Here is a 20,439-nt window from a genome sequence, read left to right on the forward strand (position 1 = left end):
GCCCTAAACTTAAACCAATGTCCCTCATTCTGGTCTATATGCCTAAACAAGGCATTATCTGGATTCTTCGTTCTAATGCAGGATAAATGCTGTAAAATTCTAACCTTGAACATACAGTTCATTTTACCCACATAAAAGTTTAAACATTGTTGACATTCAGCTAGATAGACCAAATCTGTTGTTCTACAAGTCACCCTAGCCTTAAAATGAAATATTTTTGATGTTAGAGGATGTCTAAAATCCACTGCTCTATTTATAACCTCACAAGCCTTACATGACCCACAAAGGACTGTCCCTTCCTTGTTTATAATTGGCCTTCATCTAGGTACATATTCTGTAGCCAAAATATCCTTAAGGTTCCAATTTCTCCTAAAACCAAACAAAGGAACGTGTCCCAACATCCCACTGAATTTTACATCAGTACTTAAAATATTTCAATTATTCCTAACTATTTCACAGACACCATATATATTGTTACTATTTGTAAACATAATCCTAGTGTCATGTTTATCTCTAACAGTAGCAGGAGTGGTGTCAGGAATGCTTTTCCATTTCGTGACCTCATCCAAGGACACATCCTACCTCTTTTAAGAATCTCCCTCTTTGAAAGAAAACATCAGACATATCCACAGCTCAGATGGCTTAGTAGTAAACTGTGCTGCCTATGTTGTGCAGGGTCCTGGGCTCAAGAATTGCAATGTCTGATTATTTTGTTGCTGGGCAGAACAATGGCTGTTGGATACAGAGTGATTAAGGCACTTTTAAGCAGTTGTAAGCAGGTTTGCGCGGGTTTATGCGGTGGTAAGTAATGCTGATTTCAAGTTAAATATGCATACAGGTAGCCTTAAAAGTGCTTCATCTGTGTAGGCATTGCTTCATGACTCACAAACAGGCTTAATCCTGCTTACTACTGCTTAAAATAGCTTACTCCTACTTACCCCTGTGCTAATTTCTTTAAAAGAAAAGAAAAAAGGGGTGATAAGAAAGTAGTAAAAAAGGGGGCACAAAGAGGGAAAGACAATAGATAAAGTGGCTAGGGATGTGCAGGATGGCTGTAGGGAATGTCCATAGCTGTCCATTTCTTCTACAGCAATAGCGGTGCATATATACTGAATTTGGAGGTATATTTGGACACTCAAACCCCTGAGAGAGGGTGAGGACAACAATAATGTGTTGTAAAGCCAATTAGACCTGTTTACATGTGTCCAGTGGACATGTTTGTGAAATGGGTAGGTATGTATAGGGCAACATTTTTTTGGGAACAGATTGCCCTTTTTTTAAGGTGAGAGTGGGATGTTGGGGAAGGATAGTAGGTATATTTGGGGAGGTTGGTTGGGTAGGAAGACAGACAAGACAGACAAGACAGCATACAGAGGCAGTATATGATGTGGGGGTAAACATCTTGGACAGGGAGGGGTGTTTGGTAATTGGAAACCCACAAGCCCCCAAATGGATACTGTGGGACTGAGGTCCCCACCCATGGGCAGTCACCACTGCACCTTCACGGCCCCAAAGGTGGCTGTGCTGGGGGCTAAGCAGGAAGGGCAGGCTGACCCTTTAAATGAACCACGTGGCCCTCAAGCTGGCATAGCAGATCTGCAAATTCCTTGTGGAGCTTGCTATGCACCAGACTCTGGACCTGGCTTCAGGTGACCAGATCCTCTCTGAGCCTGTGCCCAGTTGGGAGGGCAAGCCCCATCCCCTGAGGCAGTTCCACCCGAAGGTGGTGCAGGACCAGCAGATGAGGAAGTCCCAGGGAGTGTCCCAGATGTGCTGGGGCCCAGTTCCATGGCCAGATGAGGTGGGAGAGGAGGATCTGCTGGGATCGTCCTTCCCCAATGTGCTACGGTGTTGCAGTTTTAGAACATATGTTGGTTAGTCATGATTAACACATTCCAGCATGAGTTATAACAGCATGCATGAGTACTCTTATTAACCCAATATAACACATTTGGAACATTTGCATTTCAAACAGAATACATGCATATATGGAACCTCAGTGGGCATTACACCAGCATGCAGGTTTCATTGATAGCAACAAGCCACCAATGATGGTATGTAAACAGGGAACATTAATTGGAATACATTTCAACATTTTTAGATCAATAGGACACATGTCCCAACAGTAGGAGTGGTGGAAAACATACCCATTCATTTATGTGTTGAGATTATTGGTGAAGATAAGGTGGGGTGAAAGAGAGATGTCAGTAAACAGATGTAGATTCTTGCAGTGGTCATAGCTTTAATGATCATTGCTCTACTCATTACTCTACAGGTATTATTACAACAACTATAGCCTTGGGTTGGGCAGTGGTATGTTTGTACACAGTATAATTACAGCCTTCTTATAGCTACTTTGAACATTCTCTTACCTGGTAGACCTGTGGAAGGAATGTTTGTTAATACTACATTACTGTTTCTACCCATATTCCCATAGTCAGGGTTACATATGTGCACTCACACTGTGTGTGTGTGTGTGTGTGTGTGTGTGTGTGTGTGTGTGTGTGTGTGTGTGTGTGTGTGTGTGTGTGTGTGTGCAGCTGACATACTTTGCCTTGATTTCTATCAGTCACCCTGGTTGTTGTTAGCAGGGACCTGTAGCTGTGACAGCATGACACTTTAAAATATTTCTTGTGGGAGACCACTTGGTGTATGTACTTATCATGCTGTCATTTTCAGCCTTGGGGTTGGACCATGGGTGTTGGACACAGTACAACTACAGCCTTCTTATAGCTACTTTATACCTTATCTTACCTGGGAGACCTGTGGATGGAATGCTTGTTCATACTACGTGACTGTGTCTATATATTTTCACAAAATCCTAGCTGAAATTATGCATACAGCTTACTACCATCCCATGATTCAAACCGTGGCTATGTCTGCTTAAAATATGACAAGTGTGTGTTTCATCACCAGGAGCAATTGTGAAACTGCTGTATTTTCCTTGAATGATTTCTTTCTCATCCTCTCTTATTCGTACAATCTGACCTTGTATTTACAACATTACATACCTGTTCACATAGCACAGTGTGGAAAACAGTGGTTAACACATTACTATTCACATATCAGATCTTGGTGCATGACATTTGTAATATCAGTTAATCTCATGTGTTACAGAGACACTAACTTTATCAGATGAGACTTGATTCTTTAATGCTTTCAGAGCTATAGCTACTATGCATAACCTGTACACATTTCAAATCATACCATACCAGAGTAAACACAACCAGTCCATGGTTTAGATTTTTATTCACAGGCAATTACATTGTATTAATATATTACCTATACGAGACTATTGCTGTAATATTGTCTGCTTTATTCAGTTTAAACCATACCCAGTTTTAATAATGCCAGTTGACATTCTACTCCTTTATATTTATTTGGTATGTATAGTACAAGCTAGATTGTTACTCACCAGCCTCACGACACAGCATTTGCAACCTACTGGCATGGGCTTCCTGGTTTGCAACCCACTCAGCTGGGGCTGTAATGAAAATAGAGAAACATTTATGCATACCTATGCATCAAATACACAGGCTGGACTTTGCTAAACAGTTATTGCTATGGATACTTACACACTGCTGGTACATTACCCCTTTGTCTTGCTTCTTGGATCCACTGAACCAAGAGCTCCCTCTTCCTCCAGTTCAAGTTGGCATTCCTCACCAGTCCAAGGGATACCAGTGGCACAGGCGAGATCGCAAGTGAGACTTTCCCAGGCTTCCGCTTTGTATTGGGAGCCCTGGTACTGGTTCTGCAGCCATCTCACATCATGTTTTTTTACAAGGAGTCTTACCATGACCTTGGACTCCTGTATGCCCCAGTGCTGCACCCAAAAGCACATGCCTTCTCCAACATGCCATACTGTCTACAGTGGGGAGCTACAACCAGTTATGAGCTGTATTCCCATCTGTGGGGTTTAAATACGGCCAATTTCCCACCCTTTGCCTTTGACTGGACAGTTTTGAATATGCTGAGCTAAGCTAAGCTACGGGCAAACCTGATTAGCTAAGGTTGGCAATGCTCAAAGGGCAGGTTCAGCACTGCATACCAATGGGCAAATTCACTTAGCTGGGCTACTCATTGCTTAGCATTCATATGTACACAATGCTTACACCCAGTCAGCATAGCTGTGCAATGCTTAGCATTGCTTACATTTTATTTTATTGGACTACCACCTATATGGGATTGATTCATCATTCATTATATATTATAAATTTGTTTATCTTCCCTGACATCCCCCAATGTGCTGTAATTACAGTTATTCTTGTGTGACTATACTGTATGGGGCACTTGTGTTTATATGGGGGTTTCACTACTTTATTATACTGACACCTCACATCTGGGACCAATACACTACTCTAGTTGAGAAATATAAGTTCCTTCCTACATAAATATACAAATAAATTAAAATTGTAATGATTACACATACAAATGGCTTTGGTGAAGCTCGAACCATGAATGACTACATACAAGGTGGATGCTTTAACCACTACACTATTGCTTATGGTAGATGTCTATTGGTATTTAACTTATGAGACCATTTCAGCCGGGCAAAGCATAACTAATCAATGGGCATAACAATGCAGCTACCCTTAAACTTTATTGCAGATGTGAAAAAAAATATATTTCTTGCATTTTTTACTTTGTACCATTCAGAATACCCATGCTAATGCTAAGCATGTTATTCTATCAACTTTCTAAGTTTGTAGAGGCAATTGTCCCTTATGGCTTTGTCCAGATTTCTTACTCTGACGGGTTGAGAGGTGTGCATTATATACTTCATACCCTCCGAAAATTCATGCTATGCTAATTCTATCAACTTTCTAGGTTTGTAGGGATAATTGTTCCTTATGGCTTTGTCCAAATTTCACTCTGATGGGGTAGAGAGGTGTGTGTTATGTACTTAATACCTTTCCGAAAATTCATGCTAATGCTAAACCTGTTATTCTATCAACTTTCTAGGTTTGTAGGGACAATTGTCCCTTATGGCTTTGTCCAGATTTCTTACTCTGGCGGGTTGGGAGGTGTGCATTATATACTTCATGCCCTTCCAAAAATTCATGCTAATGCTAAACCTGTTATTCTATCAACTTTCTAGGTATGTAGGGACAATTGTCCCCAATGACTTTGACCAGATTTCTTACTCTGATGGGTTGGGAGGTGTAACAAGTGATCTCACTCTATTTAAATTGCCATACAGCAATTCTGGTGTGCAGGGGGCATTTGACACACCTCCTGCACTCGTACACATAACTGTGTCCATATTACAGCATGGCAGCACACCTTCATGAATATGCATGACGTGCTGCCGTGCTGCATGGGAATGGTCCCTTCCATGCAGGAATAAGCTATTCCTGCACAGAAGTTTACTGAATCTGGGGGAATGTATTAAAAACGTGGAAACTTTACAATTTCATCAAATTATGAAAGACTATAGCTTATCATTGCAATACTGATTATTACTACAAACTGTAATTGCTTATTCTCAAGACTTATGCAGAATTATTCAGAACTCTTCATATTTAGGCCAGCCTCCCTTAATCACTCTCATATCTGAAATATTATTAAATGATCAACAGTTTGACTATCTAGTATCCAAATTATAAACCATTTTGTTAAGTTACAGGTCCATTTTAACAACTAAGCAATGGAACACAATTACTAAAAGTCTACAAAATAGTCTCTCTCAGACAGAAAAACGTAAAATTCTATCTTCTGTAAAATTTACTTCTTGTGGTCAGTATTGGAGTGTATTTACTTGGAAGTATTTATGCAGAACATTTTTAACTTCTGACAAAATTGCTAAATTCAAAAAATCAAATAACATCATTTGCTGGAAATGTCTAACATCACGTAATGCAGATTGGCTCCATATTTTCTGATTGCTCTACACTAAGGAATTTTTGGAGAGATATTGATGATTTCCTTTCAGTTTTATTTTCAGATAACTTCACATTAACTAAAACTTCAATTTTTCTTAATGTTGGCGAAACCTTTTCTTTAAATAAATCAGATTCATACTTATCATGGACAATATTAGCAGTAGCCAGGAAATGTATTACAAGGAAATGGATCTCTAACACTTCTCTCAGTCTTGGTGAATTTCTCGACTTACTAAAAGAAACCATAAACAAGGAAGTCAGAACTAAAGAACTTAGACTTTCCACAGGATTCAGCAAGCTCTGCATGGTGTGCAGGAATAGTGCAAGAGCTGCTGCAGAGAATATGGCTGATGTGTGACTAGGAATAAGCTCCTGGGATGTGCATGAGCACTCCTGCACTATTCCTGCATGGATACAGCCCCTGTATGCTAATTACCTCATTTGCTGGTGAAAACCATGGAAATGAGGTGGATTAGCGATCAGGGAAGCAGGCAGGGGTCCATGCAAGAATAGTGTAGACTGCAGAAATGTATTCAGCCTATAGCTGAATAAATTTCTGCAAACTACAAAATGGAGGCATGGCAGCTCATAAAAAACATGTATTATAAGGGTTAGACATACCAATGGCCAAATATATGGTCATAAGCATGCAGAATAGTTTCAAAATTAAAAAAAATTACTTTTTTTGGCAGATTTCATCTCAGTAAATGCATTCTGCAGGACATCCACATTTCTATTTTTGAGGTACAAGTCAGATGACACACACCAGTGTTTGGGAACACCTTTATTAGTTTTGACATACATATCTGTGTACAGCTCAAAAATCCACAATTACTATTCCTGCATGATCTGCACAGGGGAATGCTTTTCATTTCTAAGTGTTGCAGTAGCCCTGACATGGCACTTTCTTGGCAGGTTCACTCAGACACACTCATACATATTCTAATATTTCTCTTCTGCATATTGTACCTTGTTTACAACTGACATTTGTATTACACAGCAGCTGGGAATACATTATAACTCTGGCAGCTTGACACAGGCATTTATTCCTGATTTTTACAGCACAATTATATATACAGGCAGTATTACCATTACTATAATTTTGATTTCTTACTACTAATATTAGGGGGTATTCTGTACGCACCATACTGCCGATACAGCTGGGCCAGTCACTGGGTATGAGCCTCAACATTCTGGGACCTCTCCACAGCAGCTATATGAAGAGATATCACACATTAATCACACCTGCACAGTCACAAGTTGAACTTTTTCCATACTTAGTTAGAGATGCATAAGACTGCATACTTACAGACAGGTGGGACATCCTGCACTCGTGCTTCTTGGATCTACTGGTCCAAGAGTGCACCCCTCCTCCACTTCAGGTCATTATGGTGGTGACGTACCTGCTCACCAGTCCAGGTTATGCCAGTGGCACTGGTGAGATCATCTGTAAGCTGGTCCCAGGGCTCTGCTTTGTACTGTGAGCCCTGGTACTGGCCCTGCAGCAGCCTACCATCATGATTTCTTTACTAGGAGCCCAACCATGACCCTGGACTCCTGGATACCCCAATGTTGCTCTCGGAAGCGAACACCTTTACTGACACCAGATATTTTCGTCCTGCTGTGAGCAATCGCAAATGGCTATGGCTGTATTCCCGCCTGTGGAGTTTAAATAGGGCAGTTTTCCTGCACTTTTTCTTGATTGGCCAGTTTTAATATGCTGCACTATGCATAGCTCTGCGCAAATCTGCATAGCAATGCTTATACCAGGTAAGCACAGCTGAAAGCCGGTAAGCAATGCTTACAGTAGCAAAGCATTGCTTAAATCTATTTTTTAATTAACTATATAAAGTTCTTTTTACAGTTATATTTTACATATTCCCACCCCTACTATACTATACTATACTATACATGAGCCATATGATTGACATCTATCATTCAATTTCCTTAAAAATTTTTAAATAAATTGGTAGAGGGGGTATTTGAGCCAAGCATGTTCTACATGCTAAACTATGGCAGTACCACTATGCTACAGACGCTTGATGACATTTTGCATCACTGTAGCACTTGTGTATGATTTTTCAGGATTTCAGCCAGGCTAAGCATAGTGACGCGCCGCACAATAAATTTCAGATTTAGCTGATGAAAAAAATACATTTTTTTAATTTTTATTGATTTCCTCTTGCCCTACTGCTTTCATGCATGTAGGGCAAGAGTGCATACATTTGGGGTGTGCACTTGAAGGCTGCTGTCTTCTAGGTGTTTGTGTTTGTTATTTATTTAGTGTCCGCAGGCACTGAAATGTTAGCTACTTACATTTCAGTGTCTGCGGACACTGGTTTAGTATATAATATTAGAGCCAGACTCCAATATCATATACAATGACACTCATCTGTGTCACAAAGTATCATATGGCCCTTTCTGAGTGAAGGGGGCATGTTACATGTACAGGCACTGCTGACACCCTCACCTGCACTCGTTTCTGGTTCATGTCCATTTAGATTAAATAGCAGTGAGCCTTCATGCATATGCAAGGCGTGCTGTATTCTAAATGGACACGAACCACTCTGTGCAAGAATAGTCTTATTCTAGCAGAGTTTAGTGAATCCTGGGGCATATCTGAGGAGTTTTATTAACAATCCATGGATAAAGGTTTCAAACCTAATTGAGACTTTCCTAACTGATTTTTAACCCTGTTTAATCATTATTTGTTTGCTTCACTGAACTTTTTTTTAAAATATTTGTACTAATCAAACTTTTTTCAGACCTATGCAAGCAATATAAATAATTGATTTAGTTTCATTATTGCTAAAAGTTGTCTGTTCAGTATAATCAATGTATTAGACAGTATTTATTTTCTTATTTTATCTTTAATAAAAATATTGGAAAAAAAGAAGCGGAACATATGTACATGTTTCTTACTAAATCAATTTACTAAATTAGAATTCATGTGCAGTTTCATATGGGAAGAACTAGGTATTCTGAAGTGAACCGTGACATGTATTTATTTACCATGTTTATAAAAGTGGCATTTTATATCATCAGTGTATGCGGAATGTCACCACCAGCAGGGTCAATTAGCCATCATAAGTGGATAAGTTTTATCTCTTTTACTTTTTATTCTACAAAAGAAATGGCTTAACAAACTATATGAACATCATATTTTTTTAATACTGCGTTATTAAAAATCAAACATGGAATGTCACTGGCCTAACCTTGCTGCTTTATGTGCATGGGGGTAGCCAAGCATACTTTCTACTCTACAGAGTGCATTTTTGTCTGAGCACAAGTAAAAACATTGGGACCTTTTCATGCTCCATCAATACAATACAAAATTTGTAACAGTATTGTACATAGTATGAATTTAGACAACATGCATTTCCTCATATGTGATAGAAATGAAATACTTAAAACATTAACCAGTGAGTAAATCATACCCCTCAACTTCTTAGTGCAATAAATCTAAACAAAGCCTAAAATAATAAGAGACAAAGGCCCATAAATTGGGACAGATTTTAAATATTGCTCTTATAAACTTAGAAAGCTGCTAGAATAACATGATTTGAGTTAGTATTCATTTTCTGAAGGACATGAAGTCTATAACTCAAATGCATATCATTATTTAGTGATTTTCAGTCTTCAGATCATCTCAGAGATTTGCTAGAAAACTACAAATTTTATGAAGTAAAGACCAACAATATGAGGCAAAAATCTGGGCATTCTCCAAAACTCTGGACAGTTGAGATGTATAGAGTAAATATATAATAATGTTATGCTTGTCATTTACTCAGAGGGCATTTTCATAGGTTCATAGGTTCATAGGTTGGTACTAGGCTATTGGCCCTAGGGTCTGTACAAGCCTAGCCATAACAATTCCCTGGCTATTTCTTCCCACACTATTTACTTCCCTGGACCCCTGTCTAGCAGGGTGACTGACATGATCCCTGGGGTGAATTTCCTTTCTCCCATCCAGTCATCAAGGTTCCTTTTGAAGAGGTCCAAAGAGATGCTCTGCTTGACATGTATGGGCAGTCTATTCCAGAGTCTGGGGAGTCTCTGGGTTAGGAACCTATCCCTCCAGTATGTTTTGTTTATTGTGATGACAGGGTTTAGATCCCTGGAGTGTGTGGCTCTGTGGGACTGGGATTTCTTTAAGTGTAGCATGTCCAACAGCTCTGGGTTTGGGTTCAATGTAATATAATAATTTACTTGTAATATTCAAGGGATGAGGGCAAAAGTCTTCAACTGGTTTCACCACAGATCTGTGCTTGAAACCATTTACAGGATCCATCTGCCCTTTTTCTAGTCAGATAGAGATGTAGTGGAACTTTTGCTGACCATATCCATTTTAGTAAGACTTAGTGAACTTTTTCTATTGGTGAATCTTTTGGAACTAGTCTTTTGAGCTATACAAAATTACAGATTCTGCTGCATACAACATCAGCACTATAAACTTCCATAAAGAGACAGAGAATGGAAGAAGCTTTGTATTGATAACCATGAGTAATAGTTATGAATTCAAAGGCGGGACAATCTGCATAAGATACTAGATAAGTGGAAGATAACATATTCCAAAAATACATGCTGTCAATATGTAAGTATGTATGAGGCATTAATCTCACCACAGCTCAAATGAGCAAATACTTTAACTGGATCTAGCTTGGTCAATCATTCTGGAGTATATGGTCATGTGTATAAAATATGCTTTTAAGCTACATATGCAGTATCCGTTATTTTCAGCACCTATAAGGATTCATGTGCTTCATTCTAAACTATTTCATCAGTTTTAAGGGGAAAACATTCATACCACGTTAACCACATTTGCAACTTGGTTATGTTCTGTACCTGTGGACTATCTCAATATTATATCTAAACCACTTGGCGACTACAGCCACCCCTTAAGACAAATGGAAGAACATTTCTGAAACTGGGCCCAAACTGCCAAATTGTTTGAAATGCACACATATACTTCAACCAATTCAAGCTTTTTCCAAGCTGCAGAACTAGTACCTCTTTAAAATGTAACAGATGGCCCTTGTAGTCTAGCAAACCTTTCAGATAAATGAGGTACAATTTTAGATTTCCTGGCTTATAATGTTTATCCTGAGATGTAATGGTCCTGAAAGTGGAAAAAGGTTCCCAATCCCATCCATCCCATGCCATTTCCCCATAAACATCATTGACAAGAGCAGGACCTTACTAGTATATCCCCGCAGGTTGACCCCCCTAGCCAAATAACCTGGTATAATCTCTACTACCAGTCATCATTGGCATAATATATTCAACACTACAGTTTAGGAAACCTACTTCATGCATGCCCCTAGAAAGATTTTTTTTTTGCAAGATCATTTAGTCTCAAATTGGATGTTTTGTACATCGGCACAGCTGAAGACAATAAAGCTTTTGTTTACTCACCACAGTTTTCTTTTCATTACATATACATTTAAATGGTTTGCGGACTCCTAAAATAGCCATTTTTGGACTTGATGGGAGCATGCATGGAAATGGTAGAGGACCATGAATAACATAATAATCATGATTATCACAGAGGATTTGATGAAACACAGACCCACTTTACTCATCTACAAACTTGGTATTCACAACCAAAATCCTTCATAACTGTATCACTTCTAATATGTGCACAATAGGCACAACAATACTCCCTGACATACTTAATACATTCCACTCCGCCCTGATGAACTATCTTTAGTCGTAGTAATTACCCCAACTCTCTTTTAGTTTGACTATTTCCTTTACCTCTTCCTGATGGATTACTCTACTTACCTTATTTTCTGTCTTATAGTTACTAAACATATTTTATTTGTCTTAATTCAACAGTCTAGATACTCTTTTAATGTTCCTTACAACTGACCTTCCCTTTTATTCCAGCCTTTGTATTCTCTTACCTAACTTCCATCTCCCCCACCCTGATTTAACATTCAGATGTCTTCAGTTGATTTTCTAAAGGGCTGATCCTTTATTTGCTCCTCCCTATGCATTAATGACTACTAAATCATGGTTAGAGAGGAGTGCATTACCACCGCAACTTTTTCTAAGCAGTGGTGCCAGCTGCCTTAACATTAACATCATATTTACCCTTTTACCCATTCACCTCCAGGGACTAAAGTAAGTAAAGCCTTGAATACCAGGCTTCAATGTCTTCAAGTAGGTATATTCTCAGTTATACAAATTATTCTTTGTTTACTTTACTGGACCTTTCAGCTAGATCCATTAACACATGGATAGCCATATTGAGATCCTCTATCATTAACAAAACCTTCTTCATCCATGCCATCTTAACTGTTCCATATGATAATTTAATGAGGTAGGTTAACTTGCACTTGGGCCATAAATATAGTCCAATATGATTACCCCAGCATGAATCTCCATGCTTCAGCTTTCTATGTCTTTTCAATACTCAAACAATACTAAACCACAATGAATGGAAAAGGACTTCTTCACTGTTTCCACAGTGAGGGCAATCCACAGGAATGGCCCATCACATGTCCAGAGGCACCACCTCAGTACCCCTGCCCTCCTCCAGGAGGGGAGGTGTGGAGAGGAGATAACTCATCTAGCTTCCCCATGCACCCAGCCCTGCTTCACACCCAAGCCCGACCAACCCAGGCCTTAGAGCCAATCCTTTCCCTGAAGTTATGGATCTGGATTGCTGACTTCCCTTACCTAGCTTGTTCTAACATGCCAGATGTTGTTTACCTCAGAGACCTGCTGAGGATATGGATAGAGCCCGGCATGAGACTTACACCCTCTCCCCTGTATTTTCAAGGGCCAGTGAGAGCTTACCTGATGCCACCAGAATTGTGATGCTTTTCAGAGTGCTTTCTATGTCTTTCCAATACTCTAGAGCAAGAAACTCTACATAATAATTACCACCCCTTCCATTTTTCAAGTAGCACAAATGTCTACAGCAATATCATACCCTTAATCTAATATATACTGACATCCTTCTCCAGCTTCTCCTCATGTCCTACACCTTCTTCCTGTTGAGTGGATCACCACCTCACCACCCCATGCACTTATCCTGTCTCATATCTTCTTCCTCTAGATTTGGGTGCCTAATCCAGCAGCAGTCCCTATTTAATTATTTGTACTGAGTAGGTAGACCATTCTATGAATCTGAGTCCAATAGTGTAATCTTCTATTTTTGGCAGTAAATCTAGGTACACATCTTTAGTTAACAGTCAAATACTAAGCAATTTTGATCCATTTAGCAGAATTTTGTAATAACAACTGGCACTCAACAATTTACACTTTTTAAGGAATATACATATTTCTCTTAGCTCAAGTAGCAGCCCATTTACCATTAGATTTAATGAAAGCCCAGCAAAAGAAACTAGGAAGTAAATTCATCCACCTCCCCCCTCCCCCAGTAAATACATGTCACTATCCGCAAACAATGAGGAGAGAGCACTCCCAGTCAACAGGCCTAACCTACCATTCTCATTCATGTATAGGTCAGATATGTTATCATCTCAGTAGGGCTTATATGTGGACCTACCAGGGGAGGTTGATGCTCTGAAGAGTTTCCCTTCAACCTATTTAGGGAACCAACTGAAAAAGAAATATTTAGCTTATCACAATGGTTTTAGTAGTAATACAGTATGAATATAATTGATGCCAATGTATGAAAAGGCAAAAGAAAGAAAAATTATTCCTAAAGTCCTCTGGGAGATACTCAGTGCAAGGTGAATGTCCCATTTCATCATACCTTCACTATTAAAAATGGTCACTGCCTTCTAATGTTTTAACTTTTCAACATTTAGCAAATAACTTCTTTATAGTTTTATAAATACTGTGCAGTTATACATCATTTAAATAAGTTTTAAAAGCTGCTAAGCTTTCTAAATGCAGGCATCAATGTCTTAGGTTTGGAATATGTATGACATTGTCCTACAATCTTGTCCCCATGAAACTCAGCCTATTAAAAGCAGGTATTCACTTTTCAACCACCTTATGTATTAGTGTAAGTAAATGAAGACTTGGATGTGCGCCTGGAAATACTGACTCTATCATAAGCTAAACATTTTACTTTGGTCGTAGTACCAAACTTAGGAAGAATAATGTTGAATAATGTCATTATATTCTTATATTCAGCTGTTGCTGTATAGTCGGTCAAAACCACTTTCTAATTATGTGGAAATTATGTGGCAAAATGTCACAGGAACATTGACATACATATCTTTGTATGTCATCAAAATACTCACTTGTCTGTATGTATTAATTTTTTGCCCCTTATAGGTTTAACTTGCTTGTTAGTTTCAGAATTATTTTTGATGACATGTATTATTTGATGAAGTGTAAATATTAAAGGTCTTTAACAGATGAAATTTTAATTAGAATCTGCTAAAGAAAACTCATATCTTCTCTGAATTTGAAAGAAATTAACACATTCTTTAAGCGTTATTGTTGACTTTGCCAAAGAAAATAACAGTGTCCTTTGCAAAGTAATGTAGCACGTCTCTTGAAATACATCCCCTGCTTTATCTTTCTATATTGTAACACTTTATATTGTATTGTCTCTAGCTAAGTTTTATTGAGAAATCACCACTTACCTTATGATAGCAGATCAGATGAAGTTGACCCATACACATACCTTTCCATGACAATATAAACGTGATTCATGAACATTTTGTGCCAAGTTTAAGTGTGGTGTGTTAGAATAACTCAATAAATCTACATCAGTTAAAAGTAAGCTGTAATGTGTATGAGATACAGTTAACATAAAGTAGCTACTACTGATTGGGTTCTATGTAAATGAAGAAGTCTTATACAAAGCAGGAACTACATACTAAGGTCATAGTTCTTAAATACTTTATATCTCTCTATGCCATGTGGAAATAGTGTATGGGCAAACAAACTTGTTGCACCATTCTTGAAGAACACTGTGAGATTCAACAAAATGTAAATGACGTGAGTTCTTTACCACTAACTTGTGTCAGTTTAACCCAGGTGTCACCTGAAGCACTAACTAAAAGATGGGGCCTATAGGCAAAGATAGTCAAATGATGAATGTGTTGCAGGATCAAAAAAGTCCTGCAACTCAGGTAGATTAATAGCTTGCAGAGCTCCACTGCACAGACTAAGACACCTTATAAATTGTGACCAGACCTCTCAAATGCCCCAAATTTGGAGGAACATACCTATTTTTAGGCCTGATTTATCTCTGCACAGGATGCCCCTCTCTTTGGAGCTATGTTCCTATTTTCAGGTTTGATTTACCCTTTCACACAATTTTCAGAGTCCCCCTCATCACGTGATTTTGAAGCTGCATAGAACACAGGAAACTACAATGCATGATAATTTATATTTTATATAATTTTGGCAATGATAATTTAGAAAAAGAGGATGCACTTCTAACGTCTCCCTTTTCCAGATGCAAAGACAAATTACCTTATGTTGTAGAATTTTGCAATACAGTTTAAGTCTACAGATTTTGCACTGTTTATTTGATAATATGGTTGCATTTTTCCATCATTTCTATCACTTTCTGTTTTTAAGCATGCTTCTGAGTAGTATCCCACATTCTTGCTGCAAGCAGGAAGACTTATGTGCTACTTGCTATTCAGATTTTACGCTAATTTGATGTTGAGATTTTTGGCTGTATATAGCTACCTTTTAAGGGCCTTTGTTCCTGTTTTCAATGTCTGTAAGATGAGAGGTGGAATTGTGGCAGAAGCAGTTTGGACATAGTTCCTAGTGTACTGTAGGAGTGGCTTATTTTACTGGAACATATCAGTACTTGTCTCTTCATCTAAACTGCAACATTCTAGTTGCTAGTCAGGAATAATATGTGTTTCCTAGGCATCTCTCTTCTGAATTTTTAAAGTTGCCATCCACTTTCTTGTTGCAATGTGCAGCAGGGTACATCATACCCCCCAAACGTCTATGGGCACATCATACTTCCATAGAGTGTGGCATGGCTGAGGTGCTTAAAAGGCAGAAAAGCAGAGCTCTACTTGGCAAATTAAATGTTTAATTGATTAGAGCTTTTGTTTCTTTGAGTAGAAACTTCCTCAGATAAAAAACACACATTAAACAGACTAATTTATAAGCTCAGGTGATCTAAAAACAGGTCATATGACTGCTGAACCCTCAAACAGAGCAAACTGCCTTTTTTAAAACAACAGTAGCAAATATATACAGAACACATAAAACGCAAACAACATAGATGTTTAAAAAGCTGTAAATGTTGTGCAGGCGGAAATTTAAATTTATGAGAAATAATAAACCTCATCTCTCCAATGTTTTCAACTTTAGAATACATGCCAGCAATATTTGGTCATTCAAACCTAGCCAATTGTTAGCATTTAAATGTAAGTGTCAGTACAGCTCATGTCTCTCTGTATTTGGAGACCATGCACCACCCATCACATTAGGCATAACTTTTTCTAGAATAATAAATTTAAAGTCTTGTCCAGGGTTCTCTTCCACATGTTTTAATAGGGCTGGCATGTATTTTACATATGTCATGTGTGCATGTCAAATATAAATGTTGTGTGTAAAATATGCAAGAAGAGTATCTAAGGTATAAGGTCTTATGGTGGGCTAGCCTTATCTCATTTTTCACAAAGATACTGTTTCCTTAGAAACCAATCCTTCTTTTATTCCTAATGTGGCATCTGAGTTTACTTGACGTGAAGCTGTCCGTATCTCTGTCTTCTTTTCAGTACCTAAAATTTTTATGAGGAAGAAAAGCTACTTCAAAGTTTGAATGTCAACAGACAACTTAGTTACTATTTTGACAGAACAAAATCTTTCAGAACTTCTGATCAGTTGTTTGTTTATGTATGTATGTATTTATTTATTTATTTAGTAATGGCAAGAATGAAGGGCAACCAATGTCAAAACAGACTATTTCCAAAAGGTTGTCTCATGCTATTATTTTTTCTTACTCCCACCAAAACAAAGCTATTCCAGGCAGGGACAAGTTTTTTTCTATGATGGCCTTGGCATTTTCTGTGGCTTTTTGGAAAGGGTCAGATTCTAATAATATTCTAGAAGCAGCTATCTGTTCCTCTGTGCATACTTTTACAAAGCACTGCAAACTAGATTCCTTCTCCAAGTCTAGGCTGAGCTTTATTAGCACCATTATCCAGGGCCACTGGACCCTCATCCTTCCTCCTTCAAATCTATCTAAACTGTAGTAATCTAGCCATATAGATTTGACTACTGCAACAGCCATCTAATGAAGAACATAAGGTAGTACCATAACAGCAGATGTTTGAATGATCACTGCTGTGGTAATTACTCCCTCCCTCCATCCCCTTTGTTTTTAGTATGTTTTTATATCAGGATATGGACATTTGTCATTATTATTTTCTTAGCATTGTTCTTCTCAGGGCTTTAGCCTCCACTCTTCTTTTGGCATGAATGTTCTGAAATGTTTGGCACCCAAATCTAGCTTTTAGTCAGCTCAGCTCAAGCTGACTAATGTTTTGGGGACATGGAAGGTCCTCAGAAGCTTTGGAAGCTGGCCTACCATTATGTCCTTGGCAGAACATAGCCCATATAACTTAGGCAGCAGTGGTCATCTACTGTTACGGTAAGTTTACAACTGTACTTTCTTCCTCCAAGTGGGCGAAGAATCCATTACTTCAGCTCTCACTTAATAGTTGTGGATGCATATGGTGGCATCATTTATTCCTTTCATTTGTCAAAGCAGCTGCCTACTTTATTCAGTTACATCTCTATAAGGCCATTCCAGTTGTCTACTGTAATAAGTCAATACAAACACTAATGAAAATTTGTAATTAGATATTCTGAAAATGCAGTCCTTACAGTTTCTGTCTGTTCTTTTGAATGCTGTATGGAACCAGTTTATGTTGCTGATGCTGCAGGTACAGTAGTGTTGTTTGTATTATAGTACTGTATCTGAAAAAAAAGATTATGTTTAGGTTGCACTGATTGCTTTACTGATTTTTGGGGATTTTTTTCAGAGCACATGCTGTGATGAGGATGTTGCAATGTCCTTCTTATTCCAATACATGAAGTAATGGGAGAAAGTGACAACAAACTAAGGTGTAACATTAATTTCCATTGCTTCAACAGTACTTCTTATTCAGCATTTGTGTACAAGTATTTTGATGCATAATCTAATATAATGGCTGTATATGGGGTTTGACAATATGTGAAACGTGACAGCTCATAAAGTATTCTAATAATACTTGCTATTTAATCAACATTTTGGACAACAACAGTGCACCCAGAACCACATTTTTATTTCTTTTATGCAAATATTCACAAATCTATGCTTATTTTTCAGTAGACTGTTGTGCTACATGGCCTACAGGCATTCTATGTTGTCCAGAGGATTCAAGAATGTTTTCCGAAGCCTTCTTAAATTATTTTCTCTATCTGTTTATCTATCCATCTATCTACCTATCTATCTCTTTCCATTAGTTAACCAGGATAAACTGAGTTTTTACCCTCTTTATGGCACAGTACTGAGGAGAAACTAAGAGGCAAGAGATAAGTTAAATTGTCACTTATATGCTGTTTATAGTGAGCATCAGTGGCAGCTGGTGAATTCAAATCAAAGGAGGGCTGCAGGAGACAGCTGAATGGGTGGGGCCAAGGGGAAAGGTGTGGCCACCCAGAAAGGGGGGAACTATGCTCAAAACCACAAAAACTGGGACTTTTATACTCTGCCCTGGGGGCCAAAATGTCATTATGAGAGTCCAAGCAAGACAAAATGAAGTGTAGAAGAAAAAAATATTTTAATGCATTGGCTACATGACAGCTTACTTAATATCTAGAGGGAAACAAAAAAGTTCTGAGGCATGAAAAAATAAATTACTTTTTAAATACATTACTGGAAGGCCAGTCAAAATAAAGTTTAAAAAATAAGAAGCACTCAACTCAAACCATTTCTTTTTGCACTGCAGTTCTAATTAAAATTTGTATTCAGCTTTATAAAAGTACCAAGTAACACGCTGAAAGTAGCAATCTCTGTGATATCCCCACTTGCAAAAATGTTTCTCATCCCAAAAAGACCTGCTGCCTGACAGCAACTATCTACTTGTTTTATGGGGAAAACATGATCAATGTAAAAAATGAATAGCAAACAAGAAACAAGCTCAAGACAAATTGCTTAAAGGATTACTGCACATGTTATGTAGCACACATGATAGATTGGCATTCTGTTTAGTTTATGGGTAAAGCCTGCAAAAGATGACTGCAAGTCTCCAATAAATGTAATGAGCTTCTGAAAAGTACTGTAACCCTGTCCTTTATTACAAATACTGCCATATGCATTTCAATACCTAAGGCTTATATGTTATCTAGTTATGCAAATATTCTCTGCATGGCAACAACAAAAAGGCTTTCAATGTTGGTAATTTTTTAACAATATGCTTATTAAAGCTTACTTGCATCTTACAATCTCAGACAAGCTTACCTGATGGCCATTAAAGCATTACTACTTAAACACAGAGCAACAGGCACTGCAATAACATGCATTTTCTGTATAATAATAATAAGCATAAATCAATAGTATAAATAATATGACAGAAAACCTGAACTATCTGCAAAATTGAGGACAGATGAAAAGCTACTGTAGTACTTGTGTCTATCTTGGATGGGGGATACTCTGCACACTTACACTGCATAACTGCTCCTTGCCTTGCTTGGACACATCCAGAGTCACTACATGGGGTAGTGGGGTGCAACAAGTATGTCACGATTTGAAATGTCTCTGGCTGATGGTGATGGCCCTGACAAATGTGTCATACTTCTCAACCTCACAGCAAGAAATCTGGACAAAGCCATAAATAGAAGTGGGACAGAGACCCAAAAATATGGACAATTTTTAAATATTTCTCTTATAAACTTAGAAGTAGGTCTTGCATTAGTATGAATTTTCTAATCGGTATGAAATCTGAAACTCAAATGTCTGTCATTATTTTCTAACTTCAATCTGTAATGATATGCCACTAATTTGCCAGAAAACCAAAATTTTATGAAAAACAGACCAAACGTGATGCAAAAATATAAAACAGCCACACAATACAGCTGGGAACATGTCAAAGAAGGGACACTTTTTTTAAAATATTAATACTGTTAAGTTGAGCAGCTGACAAAGTAAGAGAATCTACGTGCATTTCTGAAATTAAAGTAATGTATAATGCTGATCATTACAATTATTTATTAATTGTAAACCCTCCATGTTTTCTTCCAAAATGTCTATTTTGCGGAGGGATTTTTGTGGGAGAGCAACATTTTGAGCCAAAATCTGGGACAGCTGAGAGGTTTGGATATACCTAATTATATTAAGTGATTTATTTGCGTGTACCTCTCAACCTGCTAATGCAGGAAATCTGGACAAGGCCAAGTATATTGGGGAAACATGCAAGCAGTACTAAAAATTGCTCTTATATAAACAGACAGTTGATATAATAACAGGTCTTGCTTTAGCAATCATTTTTCTGAAGGGTATGAAGTCTGAAACTCCATATCTGTCATTTTTACTGACTTCATTCCTAAATGATTTTCCAGAAAACCACAAATTTTATGAGGAACAAACCAAAAATAAGCA

This window comes from Protopterus annectens, chromosome 1.part1, assembly GCF_019279795.1.
Source record: "Protopterus annectens isolate FY-2018-M chromosome 1.part1, PAN1.0, whole genome shotgun sequence".
Taxonomy (NCBI): Eukaryota; Metazoa; Chordata; order Ceratodontiformes; family Protopteridae; genus Protopterus; species Protopterus annectens.